Below are 25732 nucleotides of genomic sequence, written 5' to 3' on the forward strand. Positions count from 1 at the left end.
AAAAGCTGGCCACACATTGCCTTTTTGGTGGGATTAAGTGAGTTTGTTAAAAGATCATTAGCACCTGCTAGTTGGGCGAGTTATGCTGAAGCCTGGGATACGTGGAGTCATTTTCAGAAGAATTTTATGGGGGAAGTTAACACAGCGGAGGAAATATGTATATCTTTACATTAAAGATAAAAAAATCATTAAAGGTAACGTTACATCAGCATTGGATAAATGATTAGCTGTGGTTTTACTTTTAATAAGCTTTACGGTTATCAGGATGTTTGAAAATGTGCTTTAGTGAAGCAGTTAGTTAAGGGTCATAAGCAAGGTAGATACGATACAGATAGGAAACCAATTATGCCTCAAATATTAACTGTTATTTGTTGTTGGTAAAGATATTAGTTATTGAGCCTTTGAGTTTGTCTTGTTTAAAGGAGCGTTTGCATTGTTTTTTTGTTTTTTTTTCAGCTTTCAGACAAAGTGATCCCCTGCCAGCGAGCAAGCATTAAAGAGGGGGTTTCAGTTTGCAGGATATCTGTGCGTTGGTAATAATGAGGTTTGTGTGGGGTCATACGCAGGTCACTAACGGACAAAGCAGGTTGGGGTTTGTGTTTGTGTATATGTAAGCTGGGGTGTAGCTCTACTTGCCCAGTTTATGCAATACAAAAGCAATGTTTAGAAATAGGACCTTTGTGTCAGGGTTGTTTTCTACTCATGATAAGTGTCCATTTGTCAAAATTTCAGGTATGTTTTAAAAGTTTGAGTTCAAATATTTGACAATTTGGCTCTCATTCTTTTAGAGCAGGAGCTGCCAAAGAAGCAGTCAGGCTTAGTCTGTAGGAAAGCATTGTTAAAAAAGCTTGTTTGATGGGAATCCAACTGCTATGAGCGTTATGTTCTAGCAGGTTTGTGTTTCAATTGAACTTGTTCTTATATTCCTTTTTTTTTTTTATGTTTAATTAATCTCTTTGGGGCATACAGATACAGTATAACAAGAATTATGGTCTCCGGCACCGGGACAAGCTGTGCCACTGCGGCTGTCCCCGGTGCTGGAGGATTATCCCTGTGGGGGGGTCTGATCGGGAAGCTTTTTGTTTTCTCAGCAGCGGCAATGGAGGCAGTAAATCTTACTACATCTGTATGTATAAAGGCAAAAGTGGTGTAATTCTGGGGCAAAAAAAATCCCCAATGTGCATCAAAGAAAAAATGTAAATCAGTAGGATACATCTGTAGGAATGTTTTTGCCCTAGAATTGAACTGACACTGTAAGAGAGCAGTAATGCAGCCTTATTGTTTAAAGTTGGGGTTTCCAAGGAAGCCAATAGCACTGATAAGTTGTTTAAAGACAGTTTTGAACCTTCATGTAGCACTGCTCCTTTAAGACAGTTTGTATGCTGTGATACTGTACAGTTACAAGCAAAATAATAGGTTTTTCCTTGCTCACTTGCAGGATATCTCTGTATTTTGTGGAACTTTGTAGTGGTTGCCTATTAGGGCATTGTGGATGGCATTTTCCTTGTATGGAGAGGTACAAAGGAAGATCTGCTTGGAATAGTGCAGAATGTTAACAGTTTACACAAGACAATACAATTTACAGTGGAATATAACGAGGAAGCCACCCACTTCCTAGATGTGTTAATAAAGAAAAAAGGTAAAGAGCTGGAAATAGATCTCTTTTGAAAACGGAAGGATCTAAATAATCTCCTTTTTTCTTCAAGTTTCCATCCCCCTGGCACAAATAAAAGGTCTCCCTCAGAGCCAATTATTGAGAGTTAGACGGATTGTGTCTGATGATAAAACTTTTGATGCCAGAGCAGATTAAATGATTGAGACATTTTAAAATAGTCTATTGTCTCAAAGACAAGACAGCAAAAAGAACTCGTCAAAATAATTCCTAGAGCTAAGCTCTTAATTCCAACTAAAATAATATCAGAAAAATAAAGAATCCCATTTGTATCTACTTATGACATCAATTCTGCTCAAATTACGAAAAGTATTTTGAAACACTGGCCAAGATTGCAAGGAGATAAAATATGTGGGAATGTAGTTAGGATATGACCAATGTTTTCCTAGAAAAGAGGGAGAAATATCGGGAATGTCCTAATTAGTGCAGATGGTATGACAATAAAGGATAATACACGACATCTTTCTATTGTGATTTGTGGTACTTTCCCTTGCCGTAGTTGTATTATTAGGGGGAATTATATTATACACCCATCAAAGGGATTTCAAATCCCAGTCAAATGCTTTTCAACATGTGATACTAAATCGGTGGTGTACTTGTTGAAGTGCCCCTGTGGTACAGGATACATGGGCCAAACTGATAGGCCTATCAAACCAAGATTAAATGGACATAAATGTAGTATTAGAAATGTTGACCCTATAAACATCAAGAAAGATACACCGGTAGGAAGACACTTCTATTCCCATGAATATAATGTATCACAGTTACAGTGGCAGGTGATAGAACAAATACAGATACTTATCAGAGGAGGCAACATAACACAGCATCTCCTACAAAGAGAAATGTTTTGGATTTATAAATTGGACACAGGTAGCCCTAAAGGGTTAAATGAGGATATGAGCTTTAAATGTTTTCTGGGTTGATAAGTATGTCAACAAAGTTACTTATAATGTTTGCATAAAGCTTCTCTTTTGTTGCTGTACTTAAAAGTTTGGCAACAAGTGCTGATTGCAGTATTATACTAAATATGTATCCTATGTAAATATCTTTATTCAACTTGTGATAATACATATGAAGATGTAAATATACATTTTTTTGCAAAAAGTAGAGGTCTGATGAAAATTTTAAAACGAAATAAGGGGTCAACGTGGATCTCAAACATACCACGCCATGATTAAGTGGCGTTTTTTTGACAATTGTTAAGCTACAGTACAAGATCTTCTGTCAGTTTTCAGATGTGGCCACTCATAATGTATCAATGAAATAAGGCACTGTCTGCTAGCTCAACAATTTAAAGCACTAATCCTCAATAAAATATATCAAATATATAGATATTTTAAGACAATCCTTTCAATGCTTACTACAGTGATTTTTTTTAAACGTTCATTCTTATCTTGTCGCACTCTAGATATTTTAACTTCTATTTGTAACGTAAAGGCATCGTTATTCTTCTGTTTGGTTAGTGTTAAAGGTTGAATACATTTGAGACTAGAGCTTACATGCATTATAACAACTAATAAACCTGACAGTTTGCCAAATTGTGAAAGTATACTATTGTAACCCTTCTTAAATACCTCAGACTAACACCTGCAGTTAAGGTGGGGGCCTGAGTCCTCCTTCTCTATGTGATAAGCCACACGTGGCATAAGGTCAGACAATGGGAGAAAAACTACAGTAGTGTTTATGGTATGACAGTATAAAGAAAGTAGCAATGCACACTGAGGTACCTTACAGATGCGGCATTATGGTCGGTCGCACTGCAACCATTAAATCCGCTGCGGCGCCATGTTTTCTGTGCTCGCGGAGTCCCAGTAAGCAGACTTAATGACCCATCAGTATTAACACAGCGGGGGTCCCTGCGTCTAAATGGGACTCGTGCTGTGTGAATCCTACCGGGTGGCATCTGTCTGTAAGGGACGCACAGTAAGGGAGAGACTCAACCAGTTACTCTACCTGCGCACCTCTAACAGGCTTTTATTTTATTTTAGTAACACAGTATTGTAGCAGGAGTTTCCGGAGATGAACCGCTTTAATTTCAACCTCGGAACCCCTGCTTCCCAAGTTACAGGCTCTGTTATGGGGTACCGGTATCCCCAGCTATCTTTAAATTCTCCCACGTCACGGCCCGTGTGACTGGGACATTTAAACAATGGGGCCTGTAACTTGGGAAGCAGGGGATCCACGAGGCTGAAATGAATGTGGTTCCGCTCCAGAGACCCCGTGCTTCAATACTGTGTTATCAAAATAAAATAAAACCAGTTTCATTACCTTAGCAGCTAGCCGCTAAGGCAATGAAGGGGTTAAACCAGAATACCTGGTTTATTGGAGGTTGAGGAACAGCATTAATTTCAGTCTCCAGGGACCCCCTGCTTCCTGAGTTACAGGCCCCCAGTATGGGGTGCCGATATCTCCCTGCATTGTTTAAATGTCCTGGTCACGTGGGCCGGGACGCGGGAGAATTTAAACATGGTGGAGATACCGGCACCACATAACGGGGCCTGTAACTCCAGAAGCAGGGGGTCTGTGAGGCTGAAATCAATGCGGTTTATTTCCGGAGACCCCCGCTTCAATAATGAGTTATTAAAATAGAAGCCGCGTGATCGCCTGTTAGAGAGGCGTAGGTGGAGTGATGGATTCAGTCTCACTATTAATGAACGTCTCTTATAGACAGGTGCAACCCGGAAGGATTCGCACAGCGGGAATCCCATTCAGATGCAGGAACCCCCGCTGTGTTAATCCCAATGTGCCATTACCGACATCTATGCGGTGCGCAGCGGACTGTCAAGGCATTGCACACTGTCCACCATGGTGCACGCGCATGACGGATCGCGTGGCCCGCCTGTGCCGGTCAGCTGAGCGATCTGTGAATTACAGATCCTCGTGACAGGGAAGGCGTGTTGGAGGCATGGCCGATGATTCGCCCTCATTGGGTGACCCAGCCCCGAGAGACACATGCAAAACATTTTGCAGTGCGCGTGCTCTATGGATGCTCCCATAGACTCAATGTGTTTGATCGTGCACTCGCGCTGTTGCAAGCACGGTCACTCTAAGTATGGACGCGGCCTTAGAGAGCTCCATTCTTAGTCCCACCTTTCCAGAGTCCAATCTCATTGGCTAACACCCTTTATATCATCAATCATATACTCCTGTTCCGGAAGTGGCTCCCTGCTCCTGCACAGCAAGCTGGGTGTTGTAGTTTCCTATTGCAGCCAAGGGGCAGTGTATGTGTCAGCTGTCTGCACTTACAAGGGGATTACACTATGCAAAGTTTTAAATTCTGGTTCTCTTGCAGGCTTTGTTTTGAGATAGCAGAAGAAAACCTCTAGGGAGGAAAGTGGAGCACTGCGCTGGGATATGATAAACAGGAACCGGCACACCAATGGATAAAAACTAATTTATTAAGTGACTGCACGAAACACCAAAAACAGGACAACTACCCACTCTGACGCGTTTCGGGCTAAGCCCTTTGTCAAAGAGTATAACCCCACATACAAAAGTATTGACTTAAATACAGAATTTACCTGATTGATGCCGGCCGTGACCGGAAGTGACGCAAACGGAACTGACTGGAAATCTCGCGAGACTAACCAGTAAACCGGAATCTCAAGAGACAATCCAAGTACATGTCACAGCGTCACCTGGCCTGGAGGACGGCAATCAATAGGATAACACACTAACTAACATACATAAATACTCAGCACAACGGCAATATACAATTAGCAAGGCAAGAATGATACCTGTTAAGTCACTCAAAGAAAGTGACAATACTCTCATATAGTAAGCAAAAGCAAAAGGAAGAGAATAAGGGAAGGGGGCCAAAAACTGGGTACACAAACCAACAATATACTAAACATATATCTAATAATAAAAATCTAAAATTAAAAGAAAAGGGGAAAAAATAGTAATTTTTAATGTCTGCACTTACAAGGGGATTACACTATGCAAAGTCTTAAATTCTGGTACTCTTGCAGGCTTTGTTTTGAGATAGAAAAACAATGGTGAAAATAACAGAGCACTACTCAAAAGCATCCAAATTTTAGGAAAAAATGATGAAAAATTAAAGTGCGTATTCCATAAAAATTTGATTATTTATTGGTCATAGGACAAACAAATAGCAATTTTTCATAATTTTTTCCAAAAATGTTGATGCTTTTGAGTAGTGCTCTGTTATCTTCACCATTGTTCTTCTATGAATCTTCATCACGGAGGCACACAAAGAACAACTGGAGCCTGGGATATATGCGTGGACGCTGCACCATACCATTGAGTTTGCTTGCTACATATATCCTGTCTTATCTGCGGACTTAAGGTACTATTTAGGGTGAATTCATATGCTACGGTTTCTGGACTGATTATGTATCATACCTTCACTTTAACATACAAGTGGTTTGTTACTTAACCGGAATGCCACACCTAGTACCTGTCCTAAATGTGTTTACATATCTCCAGGGTTCGCTTATAACAGCTTCCATTCATATACAATATTGTCGTGTTCTGTATTTTGGTCTTTAGCACCACGCATGTTTTTTCATTTTGTTTTGAGATATTATTTTCTTTTTTGTTTGTTTTTTGTTTTTTGCTGCTTTTCTTAATTGGGTACATTGAATTATACGCCAGATCCAGATACACAATAAATATAAGTTTTTAACAATAAATATTTATCCTATCAACAATTTGCAGTGACAACAGAGTCAAAGCAAGTTCTCTAATGGTTATTATAATTTATCGCTGATGGGCTGAAATAGGGTTGAGGCAATTATTGTGTTGATTGTGCTTGAGAGAGCATTCTGGTGCATTCAACATTTAATGTAATCAGATATTTGAATATGCATAATTTTGATGTTTTTATGATTACATTTTCTCTCGATTTTTTTATTGTTAGGACTTGTTTCCCTGTACAATTACAGTCTGCACATACCTTATTTCAGCACTGGCTGATGGTTCTAAGATAATTTTTCACATATTGAACTCAGATTTCATGTTTCAGGGCGATGCTTTAAGACAGCACTCTTCTGATATACAGATGTAGCAGACATTATTGCACCCGGTAACACAATGCATTGCATTAACACTGACAGTAGTGACTTTTTCCACTTTTATATGCTGTTCTACTATCCTCTATGTTAATACAGAGGCTAATTTTAAGTGTCATTTACTCAACAGTCATATGATCATTGCTACTATTTAAGCACTCACCACATCACTGATACAAGGTAATAGTTGTACAGTAGTTGTACTCACTGCTCAGGAGTCTCAGGACAAGTTGCAACTCAACAACTTTGCCTATACTGTATGTACCATTCTGAAGAACGTATACAGAATTGTAACTACATAGCAACTATCAAGGTGCTAAGCCAGTGGTTTTCAACCTTTTTTCTCTCAGTTCACCCCTAATCACAGTGCTCTGTTGCTGAGGCACCCCTACAACAGGATATGGTCACAGAGAACAGAGACAAAGAGCAACACGACACAGAGCCACAGTCAGAGGGACAGAGAGTCACAGGAGTTAAAGGAGGAAGAGAGTCAGACAGGGCAGGGAGTCAGAGTGGGCAGGGAGTAAGGAAAAGCAGAGAGTCAGAGGAGGTAGAGTGTCACAGGAGGCAGAGGAGGGCAGGGGGTCAGAGGGGAAGGGAGTGACAGGAGTCACAGGGTCACAGAAGTCAGAGGGGGCAGAGTCACAGGGGGCAGTTCACCAGACAGTCAGAGGGGACGGGACCAGACAGTCAGAGGGTGCAGACAGTCAGAGGAGCCAGAGGGGGCAGACAGTCAGAGGAGTCAGAGGGGGCAGACGGTCACATGAGAAAGAGGGGGCAGACGGTCACAGGAGTAAGAGGGGGCAGACGGTCACAGGAGTAAGAGGGGGCAGATGGTCACAGGAGTTAGATTTGGCAGACGGTCACAGGGGGCAGTGAGTCACGGGAGTCAGAGGGGACAGTCAGAGAAAACACACACACAACAGAACAGTCACAGAAAATACACACCAACAGAACAGTCACAGAAAATACATAACAACAGGACAGAAAAAATAGACACACACAACAGGACAGACACAAACAGCCTCCTGTCCATGCTGCTTCCTCCTATGCTTGGCCACACCCTGCAGACTGCTGACACCTCCTCCTGATTGGCTGCTGCTGGGTAATGCAGCCAATCAGAATAGAGGAAACTGCCCTATACTCCCCCTGCTTTGGGAGATTGGAGAAATCCTGCTGCACCCTTTTGATCCTCTCACGGAACCCCACTGCGCTAAGCCATGGATTGTGGGGAAGACAGAAAGAGGCCTCTCCCGCATTTCCCTCTAATCTTGATCTCATTATTCTCAGCATGTATAACTGTTTGCAACTTCCACTCTCCCCTTCTCCATTCATTTAACTTTCATTTTAAGGGGAAGTCCAACCTAGGACAAAACTTAACCAAGGACAGTGGCACATTAAATAGTTTAAATATAGCATTTTTTTAAATAAGTTCTAAAACAAAAAATGGATTTGAGCCACTAGTTTGAACTGTCCAATCGGAAAGTTTCCCACCTAAATAAATCAACAGTATCCACTTCTGTGTCTGGAGGACGTGGACACTATCACGTTTAAGAGTAGTTTAGATCTGTGTACAGATGCTCTTCTTAGCATTGGAAGGCGCAGTATAAAATGCTGAAAAGTATATCTAGATTTGTGTATAAGCTGGCAACTGAGGAATGGGATATTTGGTCGTAGCCGTTTCACCGTGACTAAATGACCACCAGCGTTTGGCCGCAGATGGACCCGCCAAAGGAACCTCCACCGCCGGCCACTTATAGGAGAAGGTAAGTTTTCGTGGGTAGGGCATGGGTTTATTTTTAGGGGTTTTAGTGGTTAGGGCATAGCGGTTTTAGGGTAAGGGCTTAGGGTAGGGGTTTTTAGTGTAGGGGGTTTAATCACTTAAAACAAATATATTTACCATTCAATTTACCCCTGAGGAAGGAGGCAGCAGCTTCCGAAACGCGTTGGGTGGTCCCTGATATCCCTGCGTTGCCATCAGCTGCCGTTACACATTGCCAGCCCTGCCGTGCGGCTCTGTGACTCAGAAGCATCTTTTGAATTTGCCGCCTTTGGAGCACACGCGACCGCGAGGAGCAGGGGAGTTTGTGGCACCATCTACACTGTGTCGGGCGCCTCTGCGCATGCCCGTACTGCCTAACATTCAGACAGTGTGTTCCTGCCCCTGCTACAGCGTGGATGAACGCGTCCTCCATCACCAAACAACTCCTACACGCGGAGAATACCGGAAATCGATCTGGGAGCTGTGCCAGCCACTGTGAGAGGGGATACTCTCTAAAATATCCACTGCGGTTTAACATCTTGGCTTCGGTAAGCGGGCAATTCGGCCAGATATCGATTGGGTCCTTTAACTTTGCCTAATTGTGCTTAATTGTACTGTATGTTTTTATAATGTATTAAATTCATCTTTTTTAGTCTACTGTGTGTTTCAGCAACATTGCCAGTTTTTGTTTATCTGTAGTTTTAGTGTCTTAACAGTATTACACTATGTATTTCTTTTTCTTATTTCATGTTTGATCCACGCCGGCTGAGATCATCCCTCAATTCCATCTGGTTGTATATTTAATTTATTTATTATTTCATTGTGTTCAGCGCCATTGATACCCATCCAGTACCAAATATATTTACCGCGCTTCTCCATGTAAGGAGCATGCAGCTGGCGAAGGGATTGGCCATACAAATGTGAAAAACAGAAAGTGAATCCCTGCGCTTCTCCCTTTGGGATAGCAATAAATGGGGAATATATATATATATAGATATATATAGTGTAAAAATCTATAAGATAAAGGAGACTTTTGGTTTACATCCTTTGATCAAATAATGCCAAGCCTGCTAACCATGTCAAGGTAAGTATCTATAGCAAGTCTCTACACTAAATGCATACTAATGTTATGTGAAATAAACCCAGAAGGGGTTAATATATCCAAACATATGCTTATATAACCTAGTGCAGTTAAAAACTGGTATATACCAGTGGCGATACTCACATGGCTGCAATTAAAGTGAATAGTGAAATACAGGGATCTTGCTGGGAGATTATATACCTAGAAGAAGGAGGGGCTGGCCTCCCACAAGCTGCCCAATAAGCAATTGCAGGTAATTGGCTAAATATATTAATTACACCCTAATAGTGGTGCCCTCTAGGAGCGTGCTGCTAAGGATTATACATTGGCCACGCTCAGTAGCACTCTTTTTGACTTAAATATATATATATATCAAATGTGGTGGGTTTTGGAGTTAGAGCGTGCTGGGAATGTGTGTGTTAATTTAGTTCCTGACTGGTAACAGTTGCTTGGAGGTAAGTGGCCCCTCCTCCCAGAGCTCACCCCTCCCCACCTTTTTAACTTGGGAGGTTCTGGCATTTTGCTGAATGGACAGGACCCACTGTGGTTGCTTCCCCTCATACAGAGGTAAAAGGAAGGTTTCACAGTTTAGTGTTATGACCTGCATTAATTTGGTTATACCTTGACGTTTGGTATGCAGGCTTATGACGCTTTGGCCAAAGGGTTTAACTAAATAACCAAGTAAATATTATTATTATTTATAGTATTTAAACTTTATACTTATTATTTTATATGTTTTGTCAATTGGATGTAGCATTGGGCACCCCTGACTTTTGTTTGTATAGCTTCATTACCTTAGCAGCTAACCGCTAAGGTAATGAAGGGGCTAAATACTAGTGCTGGTTTATTCGGGGCAGAGAAGGTGGGTGATGGTGGTAGTTGGCACGTGGTGGGTGTTTATGCCTACAGGGAGCATTACGGGAAGAATTAACCCCTTCATTACTTTAGCGATTACTACCGCTAAGGTAATGAAGGGGTTTACCCCTCCCACTACTCATCTGGTAGGCATAAAACCCCACCATGGGCAATTCCATCCTTCACCCACCCCCTCTACCCCCAATAAACATTAAAATACAATACAACAAGCAATACTAGCCAATATATGCAGAGATTGCCAGTGTGGTTACCTATACCCTCAATGGGAGCAAAGATAACCCCAATGGCAATGAATGGGCACCCTACTACCCACCCCCATCATATACAGTACAGTAATGGGCAAAATCCTTATTATCCAGATCTGGATAATAGCGCTTTTGCCCATTAAAAATAAAACATTACCCAGGCAGCATAAAGTAAATGAAAGTGCCCTTGTCCTCATCTTTGTCCTGGTCATGGCCATCAAAGGCCTTTTCTCCGTAAGTCTCCACCGGTACCTGCTCGGAGTAAAGAGGTGGTCTCTCACCACTCCACTGCTGTGCTGGAACCTTTGTATCCTCCGATCGAGATACTGGTACGCTGACCAGGTCGCTGACGTCGTCGGGAAAGGAATACTTCTCAATCGCTTTGGCCATGCTTTCGCGGTTCTCGGCTCCCCTTTGGATAGAGCTGGGAGCGGGAACACCTTTTGGCGGTACTTGCGGTGGTTCTGGCTCGCATACCGCATCTGACACCTTATCGGGAACTGGGTCTGGAATCATCTGGGAACCTGGATCAGTCATCGGGGCGAACTGACCCCCAATAGCAGTATTAAGAGCCCGCAAACCCGCGCTAATTGCCAGCAGTAATGTTGCTGGGTCAGTATCGGGCCCGGTTGTGTCATGAGAGTCAAGGTCCATGGGCAATAGCATCATGGACAGGAAGTAGCTGGCCTCACACACTCTGGACAAGTGGCTCTGAAGAATTGATCTTTGCCTCGGAAATCACAGTTAGGGCATATGCACTTCAAAATGTTAGTATTGCCCTCCATTACTTACAGGAATCATCCCGGCAGGGAGTAACATCTCAGAACACGGGTCACCATTTCAGGCCTGGATAAAGTACGTGGAGGCAGGAGCACAGGTAGGGTAGCTCCTCCGTTGTTGGTGGCTCCGAAGAACTGAGGGTGCGGGCTGCCACACCCGACTCCTTCTTCTAGGAGTCGCTCGGGATTGGTTGTCCTTGTGTCCCCTCTCTCTGGTAGAGATTAGAGGAGGGGCTCACAGTGACAAGGCCTGATTCTGACTCATGGCTGAGCCAATCACATCGTTGGGAAGGAGCCCTGTTTTTCTCGCCACAGGCAGATCCCAAATCCCCGGGAATAGGGTGTGCTCATCAGCACATGGTTCAGCACCTACGTTGGGTGCAACCTTGTGGCTACCGGCAGGGTGCCGGACGCCATTTTCAAACAGTTCACATACGGATCGAACCTGCGTAGTTATGGCAAGCTCCTTGATCTGGAGAGCAGACACGTCATCTGCTGCCCCATACATAAGCATAATGTCCTCTCTGTCGTCTCCCTCTGGTGGACACAGAAGTCCTATGCAGCACAGAAAGGGCGTGGCTATGGCTTTCGTGCCACTTCACCACATACTGGCAACACTGGTTTCTGCAGTTTGCAACTCCACCCCATGGTCGACGTGGTTCTGGCGGGAATCCATTTCCTTTAGATCTGGACAGCACATTGTTGCGGTCTACCGAGAGTAGATTATACCCAGGCTAGCAAAGCCCCATCTAGATACGCTGCACACGATCACAGTTCATTACAAGCACTCTGTGGTTCCCCAGTCTGGATACGGCTATTAGTGCTCTGGGTGTTCTTCCAGCAGAGGGGTCTTGGCACTTAGTGCATCAGGCACCCCTCCTAAGATACTCCCGAGCAGTACCTTACGCTGCCCCGCTTGGCTGCCAGCATCGCAGACTCTCTTCAGAGGTCCCTGGGACTAAGTTAACCAGAGCACCCCCTTTAGGCATCCTGACTACCCGCCTCAGGGTGACTCAGAACAGCAATCACTACAGGTCAGGGCCCCTGCAGCTGTCCTAGCTCTTCCCGACTCCCCAACATGAGTCAGGGTATAGGTCTACACTCACTCTCCCCCAAGGAGGAGAGGAACAGGGAAGGCCCCAGTCTCAGGCTCCCTGTGTGCAACCTTGCCTCTCTCAAGTGGGGAGAGGCGCTACTGAATTTGGGGCGGTACTACAATTAAGTACAGCCAGGAGGAGGGCAACAGGTCTGTCCCACGATTGGACATGCTCAGGCCTGATGTCACCGCCTCCCACTGTCAGTCAAGTGCAGCACCAGGGAGTGGAGGAAACCAATATTAACTGCTAGCAAGGCTTGCACTTACCAGGGCTTACTTTTGGTTTTGATTCTAAAATGTTTTCATGTTTTGGCTTTGTCAAAACGTGATATGTTTTGGTTTCAAATATTTAAAAATTATGTGAAAATCTTTTTTCATTTTCCGTTTTTTCAAAATGTTTTATATAAGAAAAGAAAAAAAAATCCCTAAAAATATATACTAAATGAAAACAACCAAAAAAACTAATCTGATGCTGAGCTTTTTGGGGGTTTTGCTCAAATTTTTACTTGGATTGGAAAATTCAATGTGAAGTCCAACTTTAAGTCGAACATCAAATCCGTGAAGTTCGAATTTCGAACTTGTGAAAATGCTCATTATTTGTTTTTGATACTTTTAGGCACACATAGAAAACAATAAGTGATGTTTACCTTCACAAAAAATAGTGTAAACAATAATAGAAAAAAATAGTTTTAGCCAACGTTTAAGAGAAAAATGCAAAACAAAAGGCATGAACCGCAAAGAACTGACTGACCAATCAAAGTTTCTACACGCAGTTCCATCCAGCTAGATTATTTTCATGTTTCCGAGTGCTTTCTTTGTAAATACTACAGATATGCAAACATCTCTGAGTTTTGCGCACAAAAATGTTTTGAAATTTTTCAGAAATGTTTACACTCTCATGGAGTTCCCCTTTTTTGCCGTTCTGGCAATATATTTAGCAAAATTGTCAAAATGTGAGCAAAATCACCTGGAGTTGGAAGAGAGAGAGCTTTTATTACTCTAATCTCCCTCTCTTTATTCTACACCAACATTAGTTATTTTGTGTTCCGTATGCCTACGCCAAATATGTATTTATATGTAGAATAGTTATGTATATTTGTATTTATTTAAGTTTCACTGTAAATATCCACATTGATGTAGTGTTAATGTATCTTTATTTACTAAAGTCAGGCTATGGATGTGCATATGTTGGTATATTCCGAACTGTTTGGAATCAATGCAATTTGCATTTCCCATTTAATTTCTACCTAATGGGAATGAGCAGGTGGTAATTTTATTTTTAGCAAGGAATTGACTGTCAAGGATAAAACCTTTCAGTACATATTTGCCGACAAACAAATTTGACCTACTTATGCATGCCCAAATACGTTGCCCTATTCACTGAAAATGATTTGGAAACATTTTGGGAAAAACTCTCCTAAGAGCACCATAAAAGTCACAGTTAAATCTAGAATGAATAGGCGATTAATTAATGACTGGTTTGACTCTGGTGCACCGGGTCTTCAATGTATTTTTCTGGCAACTCTCTTCGATTCCGAAAGACCGAGACTAATTTGTTTGCTGTACACTTGCTCACTATTTATTAAGGTGAAATGCACATCCCATTAACCTTTAACCAGACCTGCGCCTCTGAACTATGACTTCAGCTTTCTCAACAGTTTCAAATGGGCTTTGTTATTCTCTATTCACACTTGACTTCCCAAAGTATGTTCAAACTGCACCAGTACATGATGGATTTTTTTCCTTGAACAATTCAAAATTAGAAACTGAAACAAAAATATTATTTTGTATTCAAAAAAATAGTTGAAAGGAATAAGCTGCTTCAATAGATTTTCAGGTGTGTAATCTCTTATGCTGAATTTATAATGTGAGCAATGATGCGTCTGCACGCACACGCCAAGTACAAATTGCAGGCTCCTTAGAGGCCGCCACTAGTGCGCACACGACGGAGTGCAATGGCGTGACCTTCATTGGACGAATCGCTCACGTGACCGGCCTGTCGCTCCATGAAATCAGTTTCAACTGGTTTCTTGCGCAACGCGTGCCCCCTCCCGCTTCCACCCGCGCCCGCACGCCGCATGGACGCGATCACTGCCTTAAGGCAGTCTGATCGCTCAGTGTGCGGACGTGTCCACATGGTCTGTGGCACCATGGCCCCAGCCTAAGGCTGAGATCATACGGTTTGCTTTAGCACATGCCCATGGCGTGGGCGAGCCTGACGCTCAAGCGATCTCTACTCTACTGATTCAGGCAATAGGAGGGGACATGGCAGAGGTGTGGCTATGACGTCACGGAGCTTGTTCGCCGTGATTGGCTAAACCGTTCACGTGATGCGGCCGTCGCTTGAAAATACATATTTTTTAGTAGAGATCGCTTGAGCGTCAGGCTCGCCCACGCCATGCGCACGTGCTCAAGCAAACAGTATGATCTCAGCCTTAGGCTGGGGCCATGGTGCCGCAGACCATGTGCACACAGACTGCCTTAAGGCAGTGATCGCGTCCATGCAGCGTGCGGGCGCGGGTGGAAGCGGGAGGGGGCACGCGTTGCGCAAGAAACCAGTTGAAACTGATTTCATGGAGCGACAGGCCGGCCACGTGAGCGGTTCGTCCAATGAGGGCGAACCAGCTCCGGGACACCCAAGGCACGCCCCCAGGCATGCCCCCCATGCCCCGTCCACCATGGCCAGAGGAAGCACCCGCAGTAACGCTTGCGCTCACCACGGACAAGGCGGGACCCCGGTACTGAGAAAGTAGTGGGAAAGTATAGAACTGCGCACCCACGGCAGCGGAGGCACGCCTGGAGGGTGGATAGTCAAGATCGTCGGGTCTGGGTTGGAAAGCGTGGGTTAGTCTTGATACTTGCCGAGGTCGTAGGTAGGTGCCAGGAGAATAGTCAGAGTCCGAGGTGCCCAGGTCAAGGGTTGGAGCCAGAAGAGAAGTAGATTATCCACTTGTCGGGGTCAGGGATGGAGAAGGTCGGAAGGACTGAGGCAAGCCGGGGTCGATAATCCAGAGCAGGGTCCAAAGTCTTGCCGGGTCGGTACATAGGGAGGCAAGATGCAACAAGATTAGAAGCTCAGAGAACACAAGGCAGAGACAAAGACGTGGGAACACAAGGCTAACAATAACTATGTGTAAGGAATCTGGTGTCTAAGCGCCGTCAGCGCGACCATTACTCACCTCCCGTCGGTACTCAGGCGTCCAAGCATCTGCAGCGCAATTCCCACATACCTCCGTTGTCTGCCACTGGCACTCTGGCTCCTCGCCATCACAGGATTGCACCAACCGAAGAGGTGCCTGTTGAACCGCAGCCTCTGCGTGTGTCCCCAGCTCCGCGCTCTATGCGCACACGTGCATCTGTCTCTGACCCCATGCGCATACGCGCATCAGTCACCGAATCCACGCACACACGCACGCCAGCCCCAGACGTTATGTGCATGCATTCCCAGCTTACAGAGCACACGCCTAACAGAGCACTTTTAACCACTGCTCCTGCAGGGAGGTGTCGCCCCCAAGCATCACACAGTTCCATGCAAATCAATAACTACACTCAGCTGGGCTGTAACACCTCCCTCCTATCAGTTAGGACTCCTTGCAGTCCTCCAGGCCTGCCCCCTCTTCCCATTGGCCTGTCCAGCTTTATTATGCCTGTGCTTCCCATCACTCGTCGCTCGACATAGTTCTGTATGGAAGCATTTGACTACTCTCTCAGTGACTCCTCAGGTATTGACGCAGATTGGACGACTACCTCCTCTGGCTCTCGACTTTGGCTCTACTTGGACTTCGTGACTTCTGGCATCCCTGTAACACGGCTTACACCTTCGACCATCCGCAACTCTCCAATCCCTGATCTTGGCAACGGCAATAACTACTCCTCCTCTACTACCGGTACCGGCAAGTATTGTCTTCCTTACTATACCTGGCCTGGCAACACTAACACCACACTCCGGACGCGCTCCCTTTGCTGCGGGTGCGTGTATCCCTATGTCCCACCTCAGCACAGGGGACGGGTCTGGTCTGCGGGCAGCACCGGCGTAACACTATGCTCTGCCAAAGAGGAAGTGACAGAGCTGAGCATATGTTGTAACAGGAGTCCAACGAGAGAAGGGGGTGGAGCGGAGGAGCGGCTTCTGCGGAGGCAGGGATAGGCTGTGAGTAGCAGGAGACAGGTGAGGAAGATATCAGTGTTGACGCGCAACTGGGGAGCGGTGCACGCGCGTCACGTGTGCGCTTTGCAAGTGGAGGGGCGGAGCCAAGCTCCGTGGGAATCTTGAAAGCCCTCCGTGGGCACTCGTGCTCTGTAAGGTGCGCAGAAGACTGTACAGCAGGAGGCAAGGAGGAAGCACGCCGCGAGAGACGCATTCTCTGACCGCTATCAGCGAAATGCTTTGCAGAAGGAGGTAAGGAGGGAACAGGTTGCAGGGGCTGTGTTCCCCGATTCTTTACACCTGCATCACGCGGGTCTCTTCCCTGCCTCCACACACCTCCGTGTGGGCGAAGGCACCATGGCCTCAGCCTAAGTGTGCACTGCTACTAAACTCTCATGTCTCCAGTACTGTGGCAAAACAGAACCATAATTACAAACAAAATGAATCCCATTGAAAGCAATTGGAACTTTGTTACTTTCATAAATCTGGTTTAATTCATTCGCAATTGTTTTTCTGCAATTTTAAAGACAGGAGACTATTTTAGAGAGCAAAATGCATGGCATTAGTTAACAAATGGTAGGTAATAAGTAGAGATTGTCATGGTCGGGAGGGCCAAATCCGAGCGCCTCTGTCATCAGCTGGATCCATCCCATGCCCGTGGCCAAAACAAGGCAAACCGAATTCATTGATTAATTCATCGGGTTAGCAACAGCCTATCTTGCAGTATCATTGTGACCGCTGTGCGCTCTGCCTCCAGCCCTTCCTTTCTGCATTTCACTAGCAATAGGGGAAAGAGGAGGGGTAGGAGTTATCAGCACCAGACAAAATATATGCAAAAATAAAGGGTGTTTATTGACCCATAACACACAGGAGCCCGACGTTTCGGTCCCAAGGGGGATTCTAGGGAGATTTACATTGGTGTGTTATCTTGTAAATGGCTACTCCGCATGGGTTACGTTGACTCATGGTGCTGGATTCGGGCGACTTGGCAATGAGGTACTGTAGCAAGGTTTCAGAATATTGGGCGCCAGGAACGTTTTGTCATACAACAGTCTTTTATTTAGGTCCCTAGGCACGGATACCACACACCGCACTTCCAAGAACGTTGTACGTTTTTTCTTTCTTTCTTGTTATTGATGCTTGTCACATACAGCACACCTGTGAGCACGTGAGCTGCATATGGGACAAGGGTTAATACACAGCTCTCTTGCTGGCTCACTTTTCACCATCGCAAAGGTCCCTCAAATTAACAATATCTCCCCTCAATCCATCCGAAAGTGCTATACCACCTGTCACGAACAGCACACTTGAACACGTGACTTAGATATGCAACCAGGGTTAATTCAGGGTTAATACTCTAGCCAGCCCACCTTTCTCCTACACAAGGTACTTTCAATGAGTTAATATTAACCCGTTACTCAATTGCAATCATATCCACTGCCACCATCCAAGAATTATCAAATCAATTTGCAGAGACTCAGGTCTATTATAGTAAAAACTATGCACTTAATGCACAAATCTGTTGTAGCAAAATATGTCCGAAAATGTAAATTATTCTCTAGGGTACAACAGTGTGACGGTAGGGGTAGCCGGCCTTCATAATAAAGGTGAAGCCCGACTAACTGCCCCTGGAAACCGTGTGTAATGGGCCATGAGTGTCAGCCCTTGGGGCCAGTAATGTGACTGTGTTTCCCTGTAACCATGTCCCCACTAAACTGTCCCTTGTAGGGTAATAAGCTAGGGATGCCAGGTGTGGTTAGGGTCCCACATAGGAAATAGCTGCAGGACTTTGGGAACAGGAGTTTAAGCATGGATGTTGGGGGCAATTAGGGTTAAAAATGGTACGAATCTGTACAGAAAGACGGTGTGTTATGAAGGGTTAATGCAACTCTATGGGATATCTTTGCCCCACAGCAAGTTCTACAATTATGTTTTAAAACAGGGTGCAGGAACCTGTTTTTAAACCTAGTTGCAGAGTCCAAGTTTTAGGGACCATGTTTTAGGGACCAAGTTTTAGAGTCCATGTTCCCAATGTAATTGTATATGTATCCATTGCTATACAGACAGCCCCGATAATGTAATTAGCTGAGGGGTCTGCTTGGCAATGGCAGATCAAAGGTGGATGGGCAAGGTGTTAGGACATCTGGCAGGCGGGGAAGGGCGGAGGAACAGGTCTACGAATGGGCTCTCAGCGGGTGAGACCCTTTGTTGTAGCCAGACACCATGGAGCCTGCCCAGCAAGTGGCAATGGGCTGGCCAGGGAAAGCCGTTGCCGAAACGGAGCTTGTAGGCACAATTTCCATTAGCCAGTTCATATTTGCCGACATCCTGAACCTAAGCACACCCCTCCTTTGATTGGGTAAAGCCAGATGAGTCCCTGGCTCATGATTGGCGGTTGGGGACAAACCCCCTCTCTCATTGGTCACCAGTCCGTCTTCCATGTTAGACATAGCCCAGTGGGGTCTATGTAAAGAGACTGGCCGATCACAGAACCACAGCAACCACAGCTTGAGCCAGTGAAGCAATGGCGAGCTTTTTTAAAGTGCTCTGCTCCGATTAGCAGAGCGCTCGGACAGAGTTGCCGGAGAAAAGCCTGGCCGAGCTGAGGCTAAGTCCTATATTTCATGGCCAAGTTCTGAGAAGAGAACGTAGCAGGGTGAGCACTGCGGGTCTCCCGAAAAGAGTACTGGGTGTCCCTGGATGTGCAGCGGACAGGGTAAGCCTTCCTGAAGCGGGCGCCCTGCACCTAGTTGAGGCTAGTGACTCACCCCAGACCCCAGTTGGTATGTATTTACTGTATTTTGTGCAATTTATGTATGTTGCGGGCTTGCCCGAATAAACACAATTTATTCAATAATGTTGTCCTGACAAGTGAATTGATCCCGGTAAGGTAAAAAATTGTTAAAAGTACTGGTCCCCCGTGACAAACAGTTAATTCAGAGTCCCAAAGCATTACTTATTAAATGTTTTAATATATAATATATAAAATACAGTGATTTAGATTATAGAAAAAGATTACAAGAACATACAGTTACAATAAATGCAGAACATATAACAAATACAAACCGGCGCTTCAAAAAGTCCAATATATGCAAATCTAAGGTAATATGAAACCTTGTTATAGAAATCCAATCTGAAACATCGGGATCCACTTGAATAATCCACGGAGACGTTTCCTCAGGACATGTGGGATTAAACACAAGGGATAATCACAGTGTGTACTGCTGCATACACAACATAACAACAAACAACTAGGACAGGACAAAACTAACACACTAACAAACAATAAACAATCAAAAAACACTGCGGAAATATTAAGTTAAGCTAATTTATTAAAATATAAAAGAGGCAATGTCTGTCTAAAAATACACGAGTTGCATTGCGCTGCTGATCCGGTTAACAAAAACCAGAATCCTACGCACAACAAAGAGGAGTTATACAGGCATATCCAAACAGTGTCAGATGACTGCTAGTGGCTCCTCCGCTGCAGGGGAACATCTGTGTAGGCTTCGTGTACCGAGCTCAAGTGCAGGAGCAGACTTCGGGGGCTAATAAATGCAGAACAGTTTCTTAAAATGGAATGATAAACAAATAGAAATCCCTATACAGTACATTATCATAGGTCTTTCCCAGAGAGGTCACTGGAGTAGAAGATGAAAATTCACGTATCTGATCCCAAAACACCCCTCTTGTTGAATTCTGATTTTTATTTTACCTGGGTGAGACTGATGTACCATTTCTCCCCCATTGAAACAACATAAGACCCACCCCACCCCTGTCATAAATCGTCTCTCCTGACATGTTTATGACTTAGAAAGAAAAAAACTATTTTGATGTTTTAAAAGCTGTGTAAACAGATGAAAGACCTCATATCTGAATTTCTCTAATTCTTGGCTGTCTATGATGTGATTCATATCAATAGATTCAGGCGAGTTTGCTGACAGACTTGCACCTAAGTATGAGTGACAAATGGATATCTGTCCCTTATCACCTCCTAGACCAGTGATTTTCAACTGGGGTTCCGGGAGCACCCCTCTGAGGTTCTGCGGCCGCCAGAGGGGGAGAACTGGGAAACTCTCACAGCTGTCCCAGGCCTGGTGGCGCAGCAGCACCCCATATAGCAGTGACCCGGCATCAGCAGGAGCAGCCGGCATGTCACTGCTCTTTCCTCTCCCTGCTTCTGCGGTCAACTTCCGGCTGACAGAAGAGAGAGGAAGAATTATTTTGAGAGCCAGCTCCCTTAAAAACACAGTGTGTACCTCTGTGTGTTTGTCTGTATGTGTCTGTGTGTGTGAGAGGGGGGGAGAGTGTGTGTGTGGGGGGGGGGGGAGAGATGGTGAGTGTGGAGAGAGTGTGTGTGTGTGTGTGTGTGTGTGTGTGTGTGTGTGTGTGTGTGTGTGTGTGTGTGTGTGTGTGTGTGTGTGTGTGTGTGTGTGTGTGTGTGTGTGTGTGTGTGTGTGTGTGTGGTGCAGAATAAATTAGTGTGTGTGTGTGTGTCTGTGTGTGGGGGAGAGATGGTGTGTGTGAGAGGGGGAGTGTGTGTGTGTATAGAAGAGAGGAGGAGTGTGTATGTGTGTATAGAAGAGAGGGGGAGAGTGAGTGTAAGGGAGAAAGTGTGGGGGAGAGGGAGCATGAGGAGAGTTTGATGGGGAAAGACACGAAAGATAGGGGGTGAGAGACGGGGGAAGGGACGAGAGACAAGGGCGGGAGGTTGGGGTTCCCCAGAATTTCACAATCGAATTCTGGGGTTCCCCAATCAAAAAAAGGTTGAAAACCACTGTCCTAGACATAAAGGGTTTAGTCCTCATTTTTAATAAAGTCCTCCAACTAAGTTGTGACCGGTTTGTCACCTCCCTCTGTGATGCACAAATGATCATTCAAGAATATCATAGGGCCTCATGCAGTAAGCGTTGATAAGGCTTTTTTCACCATTTTCCCGCCAAAATTGGGTTTGAGATTCAGTAAGCGCCGATAATTGCTTGATTTCGCCAGTTTTCGTATCCGATAATTTTGTTATGGCCAGTCGCCTGCCGATAAGCCGGTTTTCGGCACTTATCGACACTTTTTTAATTCGGCTGTATTCAAGTAGCAAAATCAGCTTATCGGGGCTGATCGGCACTAAGAAATTGAGACTTCATGGCCAATTTGTCCCGCCAACTAAAGTTGGCAAGTTGGAGGGGAGAACGATCGCTAAGGTTGCCGGAACGGCACTTAGAAAAAAAAACTCTTCTGTACATCAATGGAGTGGGGACGTATAACATTATAGTACTGTTTATGTTATATTACTCACAATACAAATGTGTTTAGCATTACAGTGTGGGGGGGATTCACTGCATTGTGTCACACCTGACGTTTATTATTTGCATAACATTGTACTTTTATATGTTTTCATCATTTGCGTGTCACATTACTCATCATGTGATGATGTGTCAATGGAAAAACCTATACTCAACTCTTAAAGGAGAACATCCCATCATATCATACATGTTACTGACCTGTGCGACAATTTATTATATGATGTTACCCATGTCACACATCTAACACATCCACCGTATATTCATGTTGCTTTACATTAGACAATGCTTGTAATGTGTAACGCATCATCAAACGTTCATGTACATCTTTCTTCTCATGTTTACATGTAGTTTGTGTCCTCCCTTTTTTGATGACGTCCGCTATTGGACAGTCAATCACATTGCATGTTTACATTGTAAACGTTGCATTACAAGCAATTCATGCTAACTTATACACACATCTACAATAGTTACTCATTGTTACACGTTTCAAACTGATTCAATAGCAACTATCCTGATGCCATAAATGTATGCATATGCACACGAGAATTAATTGTTGTGAACATGTGACACTAACATGGCAAATTAGACATGTTGCAGCAAACTTTTTCTACGTCAATCTCATGGTTTTAGCATAATTACATGACTGCGTGTTGCGTTCAGAAGTGGTACATGCATTACACATTACACTAATAATTTACAATGAATGCTTGTACAAAGCTTCACGTTACATCATTGTGAAATATCAGGATTGGCTGCTGAATACACAGAAATAATACTTCTTAGATCAAATGGATACAGCTTGGGAGCCAAGTACTTTAATATGTTAATGTAACACGTTGCATTTTACAAACTCACCTGACGTCATCACATAGCTATTTAAAGGACGGCCATTACCTGCTCATTCACAGCTACAGATTTCAAAATGTTGCGCATGTTTAGGAGACGTCGTAACATTCTTTTGCACGAGTGGCTTGCTGATGAAGAGAATGACATAGGGCAAGGGAGGGACAGAGCCAGGGACAGTGACAGGGACAGGCACGCGGACACGACAGGGACAGGGAGAGGGACAGGAGATCAGAGGAGAAGACAGAGGAGAGAAGTTGTGGCTCGTCCGCGTGTGTACAGGGAGAGAACCCTGTTAGATGGGATGAGTGAGGAGGAGATAGTAAGTCGCTATCATTTGAGTTCAGCAGCAATCTTATCTCTTTATGAAGAGATAAGGGGAGATTTAGATTTTTTGACAGCCAGAGGTCATGCAGTCCCTGGGCTTGTTAAAATGCTGTGCTCATTACATTATCTTGCTTCCGCGTCATTCCAGACAACTGTGGGCATAGTGGGCGGGGTCTCGCAATCTACATTCTCGCGGGCCTTTACCCAGTTTCTCTATGCACTCAATAGACGCGCTAGGAATTATATTCATTTTCCTAATAAGCAGACAGAGTGGCTGGAAGTCAGGAATGGCTTTTATACCATAGCAGGGATACCATCTGTGCTGGGTGCAATCGATTGCACCCATGTTGCTTTGATTCCGCCTAGTCAGAGTGAGCATGCTTACCGCAACCGTAACCACTACCATTCCCTGAATGTACAGGTGGTATGCGATGCCACGATGAAGATAATGCATGTGGTAGCCAAATTCCCTGGTTCCAGTCACGATTCCTCTATCCTGAGGAACTCATCAGTCTTCCATGGTTTCGAAGAAGGCCATTTTGGACCTGGTTGGCTGCTGGGTGAGTACATATTTGGATTTTGTAACACAAACCTCATTTTTGTTTAGGAATGATTTTATTTTAGAATGTTATCATTAATGTTACCTTATGTGTGCTCCATTGATTATAGGTGACTAAGGATACGGAATTAGGCCGTGGCTGTTGACCCCGGTGCTAAACCCTCAAACTGAAGCAGAGGAGAGGTACAATGCTGCCCATATATCTACGCGATCCGTTATAGAGAGGACATTTGGCCTTCTCAAAACAAGATTTAGGTGTCTCGACAGAACTGGTGGGGCTCTTCAATATAAGCCACAAAAAGTGTCTGATATTATCATTGCCTGTTGCATTTTGCACAATGTGGCACTCAGACATAATGTACACGCAGACATAGGTGAGGCTTTGGTAGAGGAGCATCCCACCAATTTACCAGCTGAAAATGAACAAACAGCCAGTGGTGCCGAGACACGCCAGAATGTCATAAATACTTTTTTTTCTTGTAAGTAAATACATATATGTTCCTAGTAGTACTTTTATATATTAATTATGTTATATTAACACTACATTTTTTAACATAACCTTCTGTTAGGACACAGATGAATATGGGTTGCACACCTTTCTCTTCTCTGCTGTGTGGACAAAGGCATGTGGCACCGGTATGTTATTCTTGCACAGGTTATATAATCCTTCTTCGAATGTAAATTAGTTGTGTGTATGTGAATACAACAGGTGTAACAAATGAGTAATTTCTTAACATTGTGTTGTTGAGTATGCAAACACAATACACATAGTATGGCCATAGTCATTCATTCTTGCAGTATGGTTACATACAATGTTATTGTTACACTGTAACATGCGCATTAATATGATGTGTACACCAGGCTGCTTTTCATATTTTATGTGACAAAATATACATGGTGTTTCATATGTAACACCAAATAGACACTTTGGTGTGTTGCTTACGTTAATGAAGATGTCATGTCAATGTTTGCAATTTATATATTGTTCCATTTTTTTTATAGGTATATCTCCTCTATGACTGATCATGGTATGTATATGAACTGACATCTGTCATAAGATGTGCCTACCTCTATATACGTATAATTATAGGATGTATAAACCCAACATAGTTGTCAACTTCAAATCTTACATACATCTCGTTTCTGTATCATGTACATGCGTTTAGCTACTATTGAGGTTTCATGTGCATTGTATTTGAAAATGATTAGTGACAGGACATCACATTTAATGTATGTTCCCTTACAATTTCCATTAATCTAATATAGGGGTGGGTGGAGAGAAGGGGATAAATGCTGCTAGTTTTTTCCTTAGTGGTGGTGATTAATGACGGATGCACATGAGTGATCATAATACTCCATGCATAAATGCCTGTAATCACACCAATGCTTTGTACATCTTATATGTTGCAATGTATGTGATTAGTAATGGTATCAATTATTTGTAAAGATTAGTTTTACATTGTCACATGTGTATGTATAAGTCACACATGTGTGTTGATGTGACCTACATGTAACAAGTGTCAAACTGTTAACACAAAGCAAAATATTTCACACATTTATTAGTAATTTTGCATAATTCATTTCACACACTGACAATGTTGTTAATATAGTTGGAATGTCATTCACGTCAGTTCATCATTATTATGATGATCATTTACAAGTATTCTCAACATATGAACGTCAATCACGTGCACATTTGCATACGCACACTTTTCAAGACAACTGTTTGTGTCTGTATCAATTTGTGTGTGATGCATGTATAACACCGTCAAATGATAACATCAGGTTTATTATGGTAGCTTATATCATCATACTCACTTTACTATGTATGTGTTGAACGTTTACTAAACACAGTAAAATATAGTTAGTTTGGTAAATTAAATATACACAGAAACTTACATGTTTACATGATCTGTACCTAATATTCATAACATCATGCATTATAGTTGAGCACTACATCTTGGCATTAAAATTATTTGCCACACTCCAAAACAATTTTAACAACATCCCCATGT

At 43.7% G+C, this 25732-nt stretch overlaps 1 long non-coding RNA gene across 1 annotated transcript in view; it reads left to right on the forward strand.

Annotated features, from left to right (window-relative positions):
- The first annotated feature begins 460 nt into the window (after positions 1-460).
- The window catches only part of LOC142470979 (uncharacterized), a 34666-nt gene continuing 9394 nt past the window's right edge, over positions 461-25732 (forward strand). The window contains exon 1 of the long non-coding RNA XR_012789358.1: positions 461-544. This is a non-coding gene — a long non-coding RNA (uncharacterized LOC142470979). The remainder of the gene's footprint in view (positions 545-25732) is intronic.

Source organism: Ascaphus truei, chromosome 1, assembly GCF_040206685.1.
Source record: "Ascaphus truei isolate aAscTru1 chromosome 1, aAscTru1.hap1, whole genome shotgun sequence".
In the NCBI taxonomy this organism is placed as follows: domain Eukaryota; kingdom Metazoa; phylum Chordata; class Amphibia; order Anura; family Ascaphidae; genus Ascaphus; species Ascaphus truei.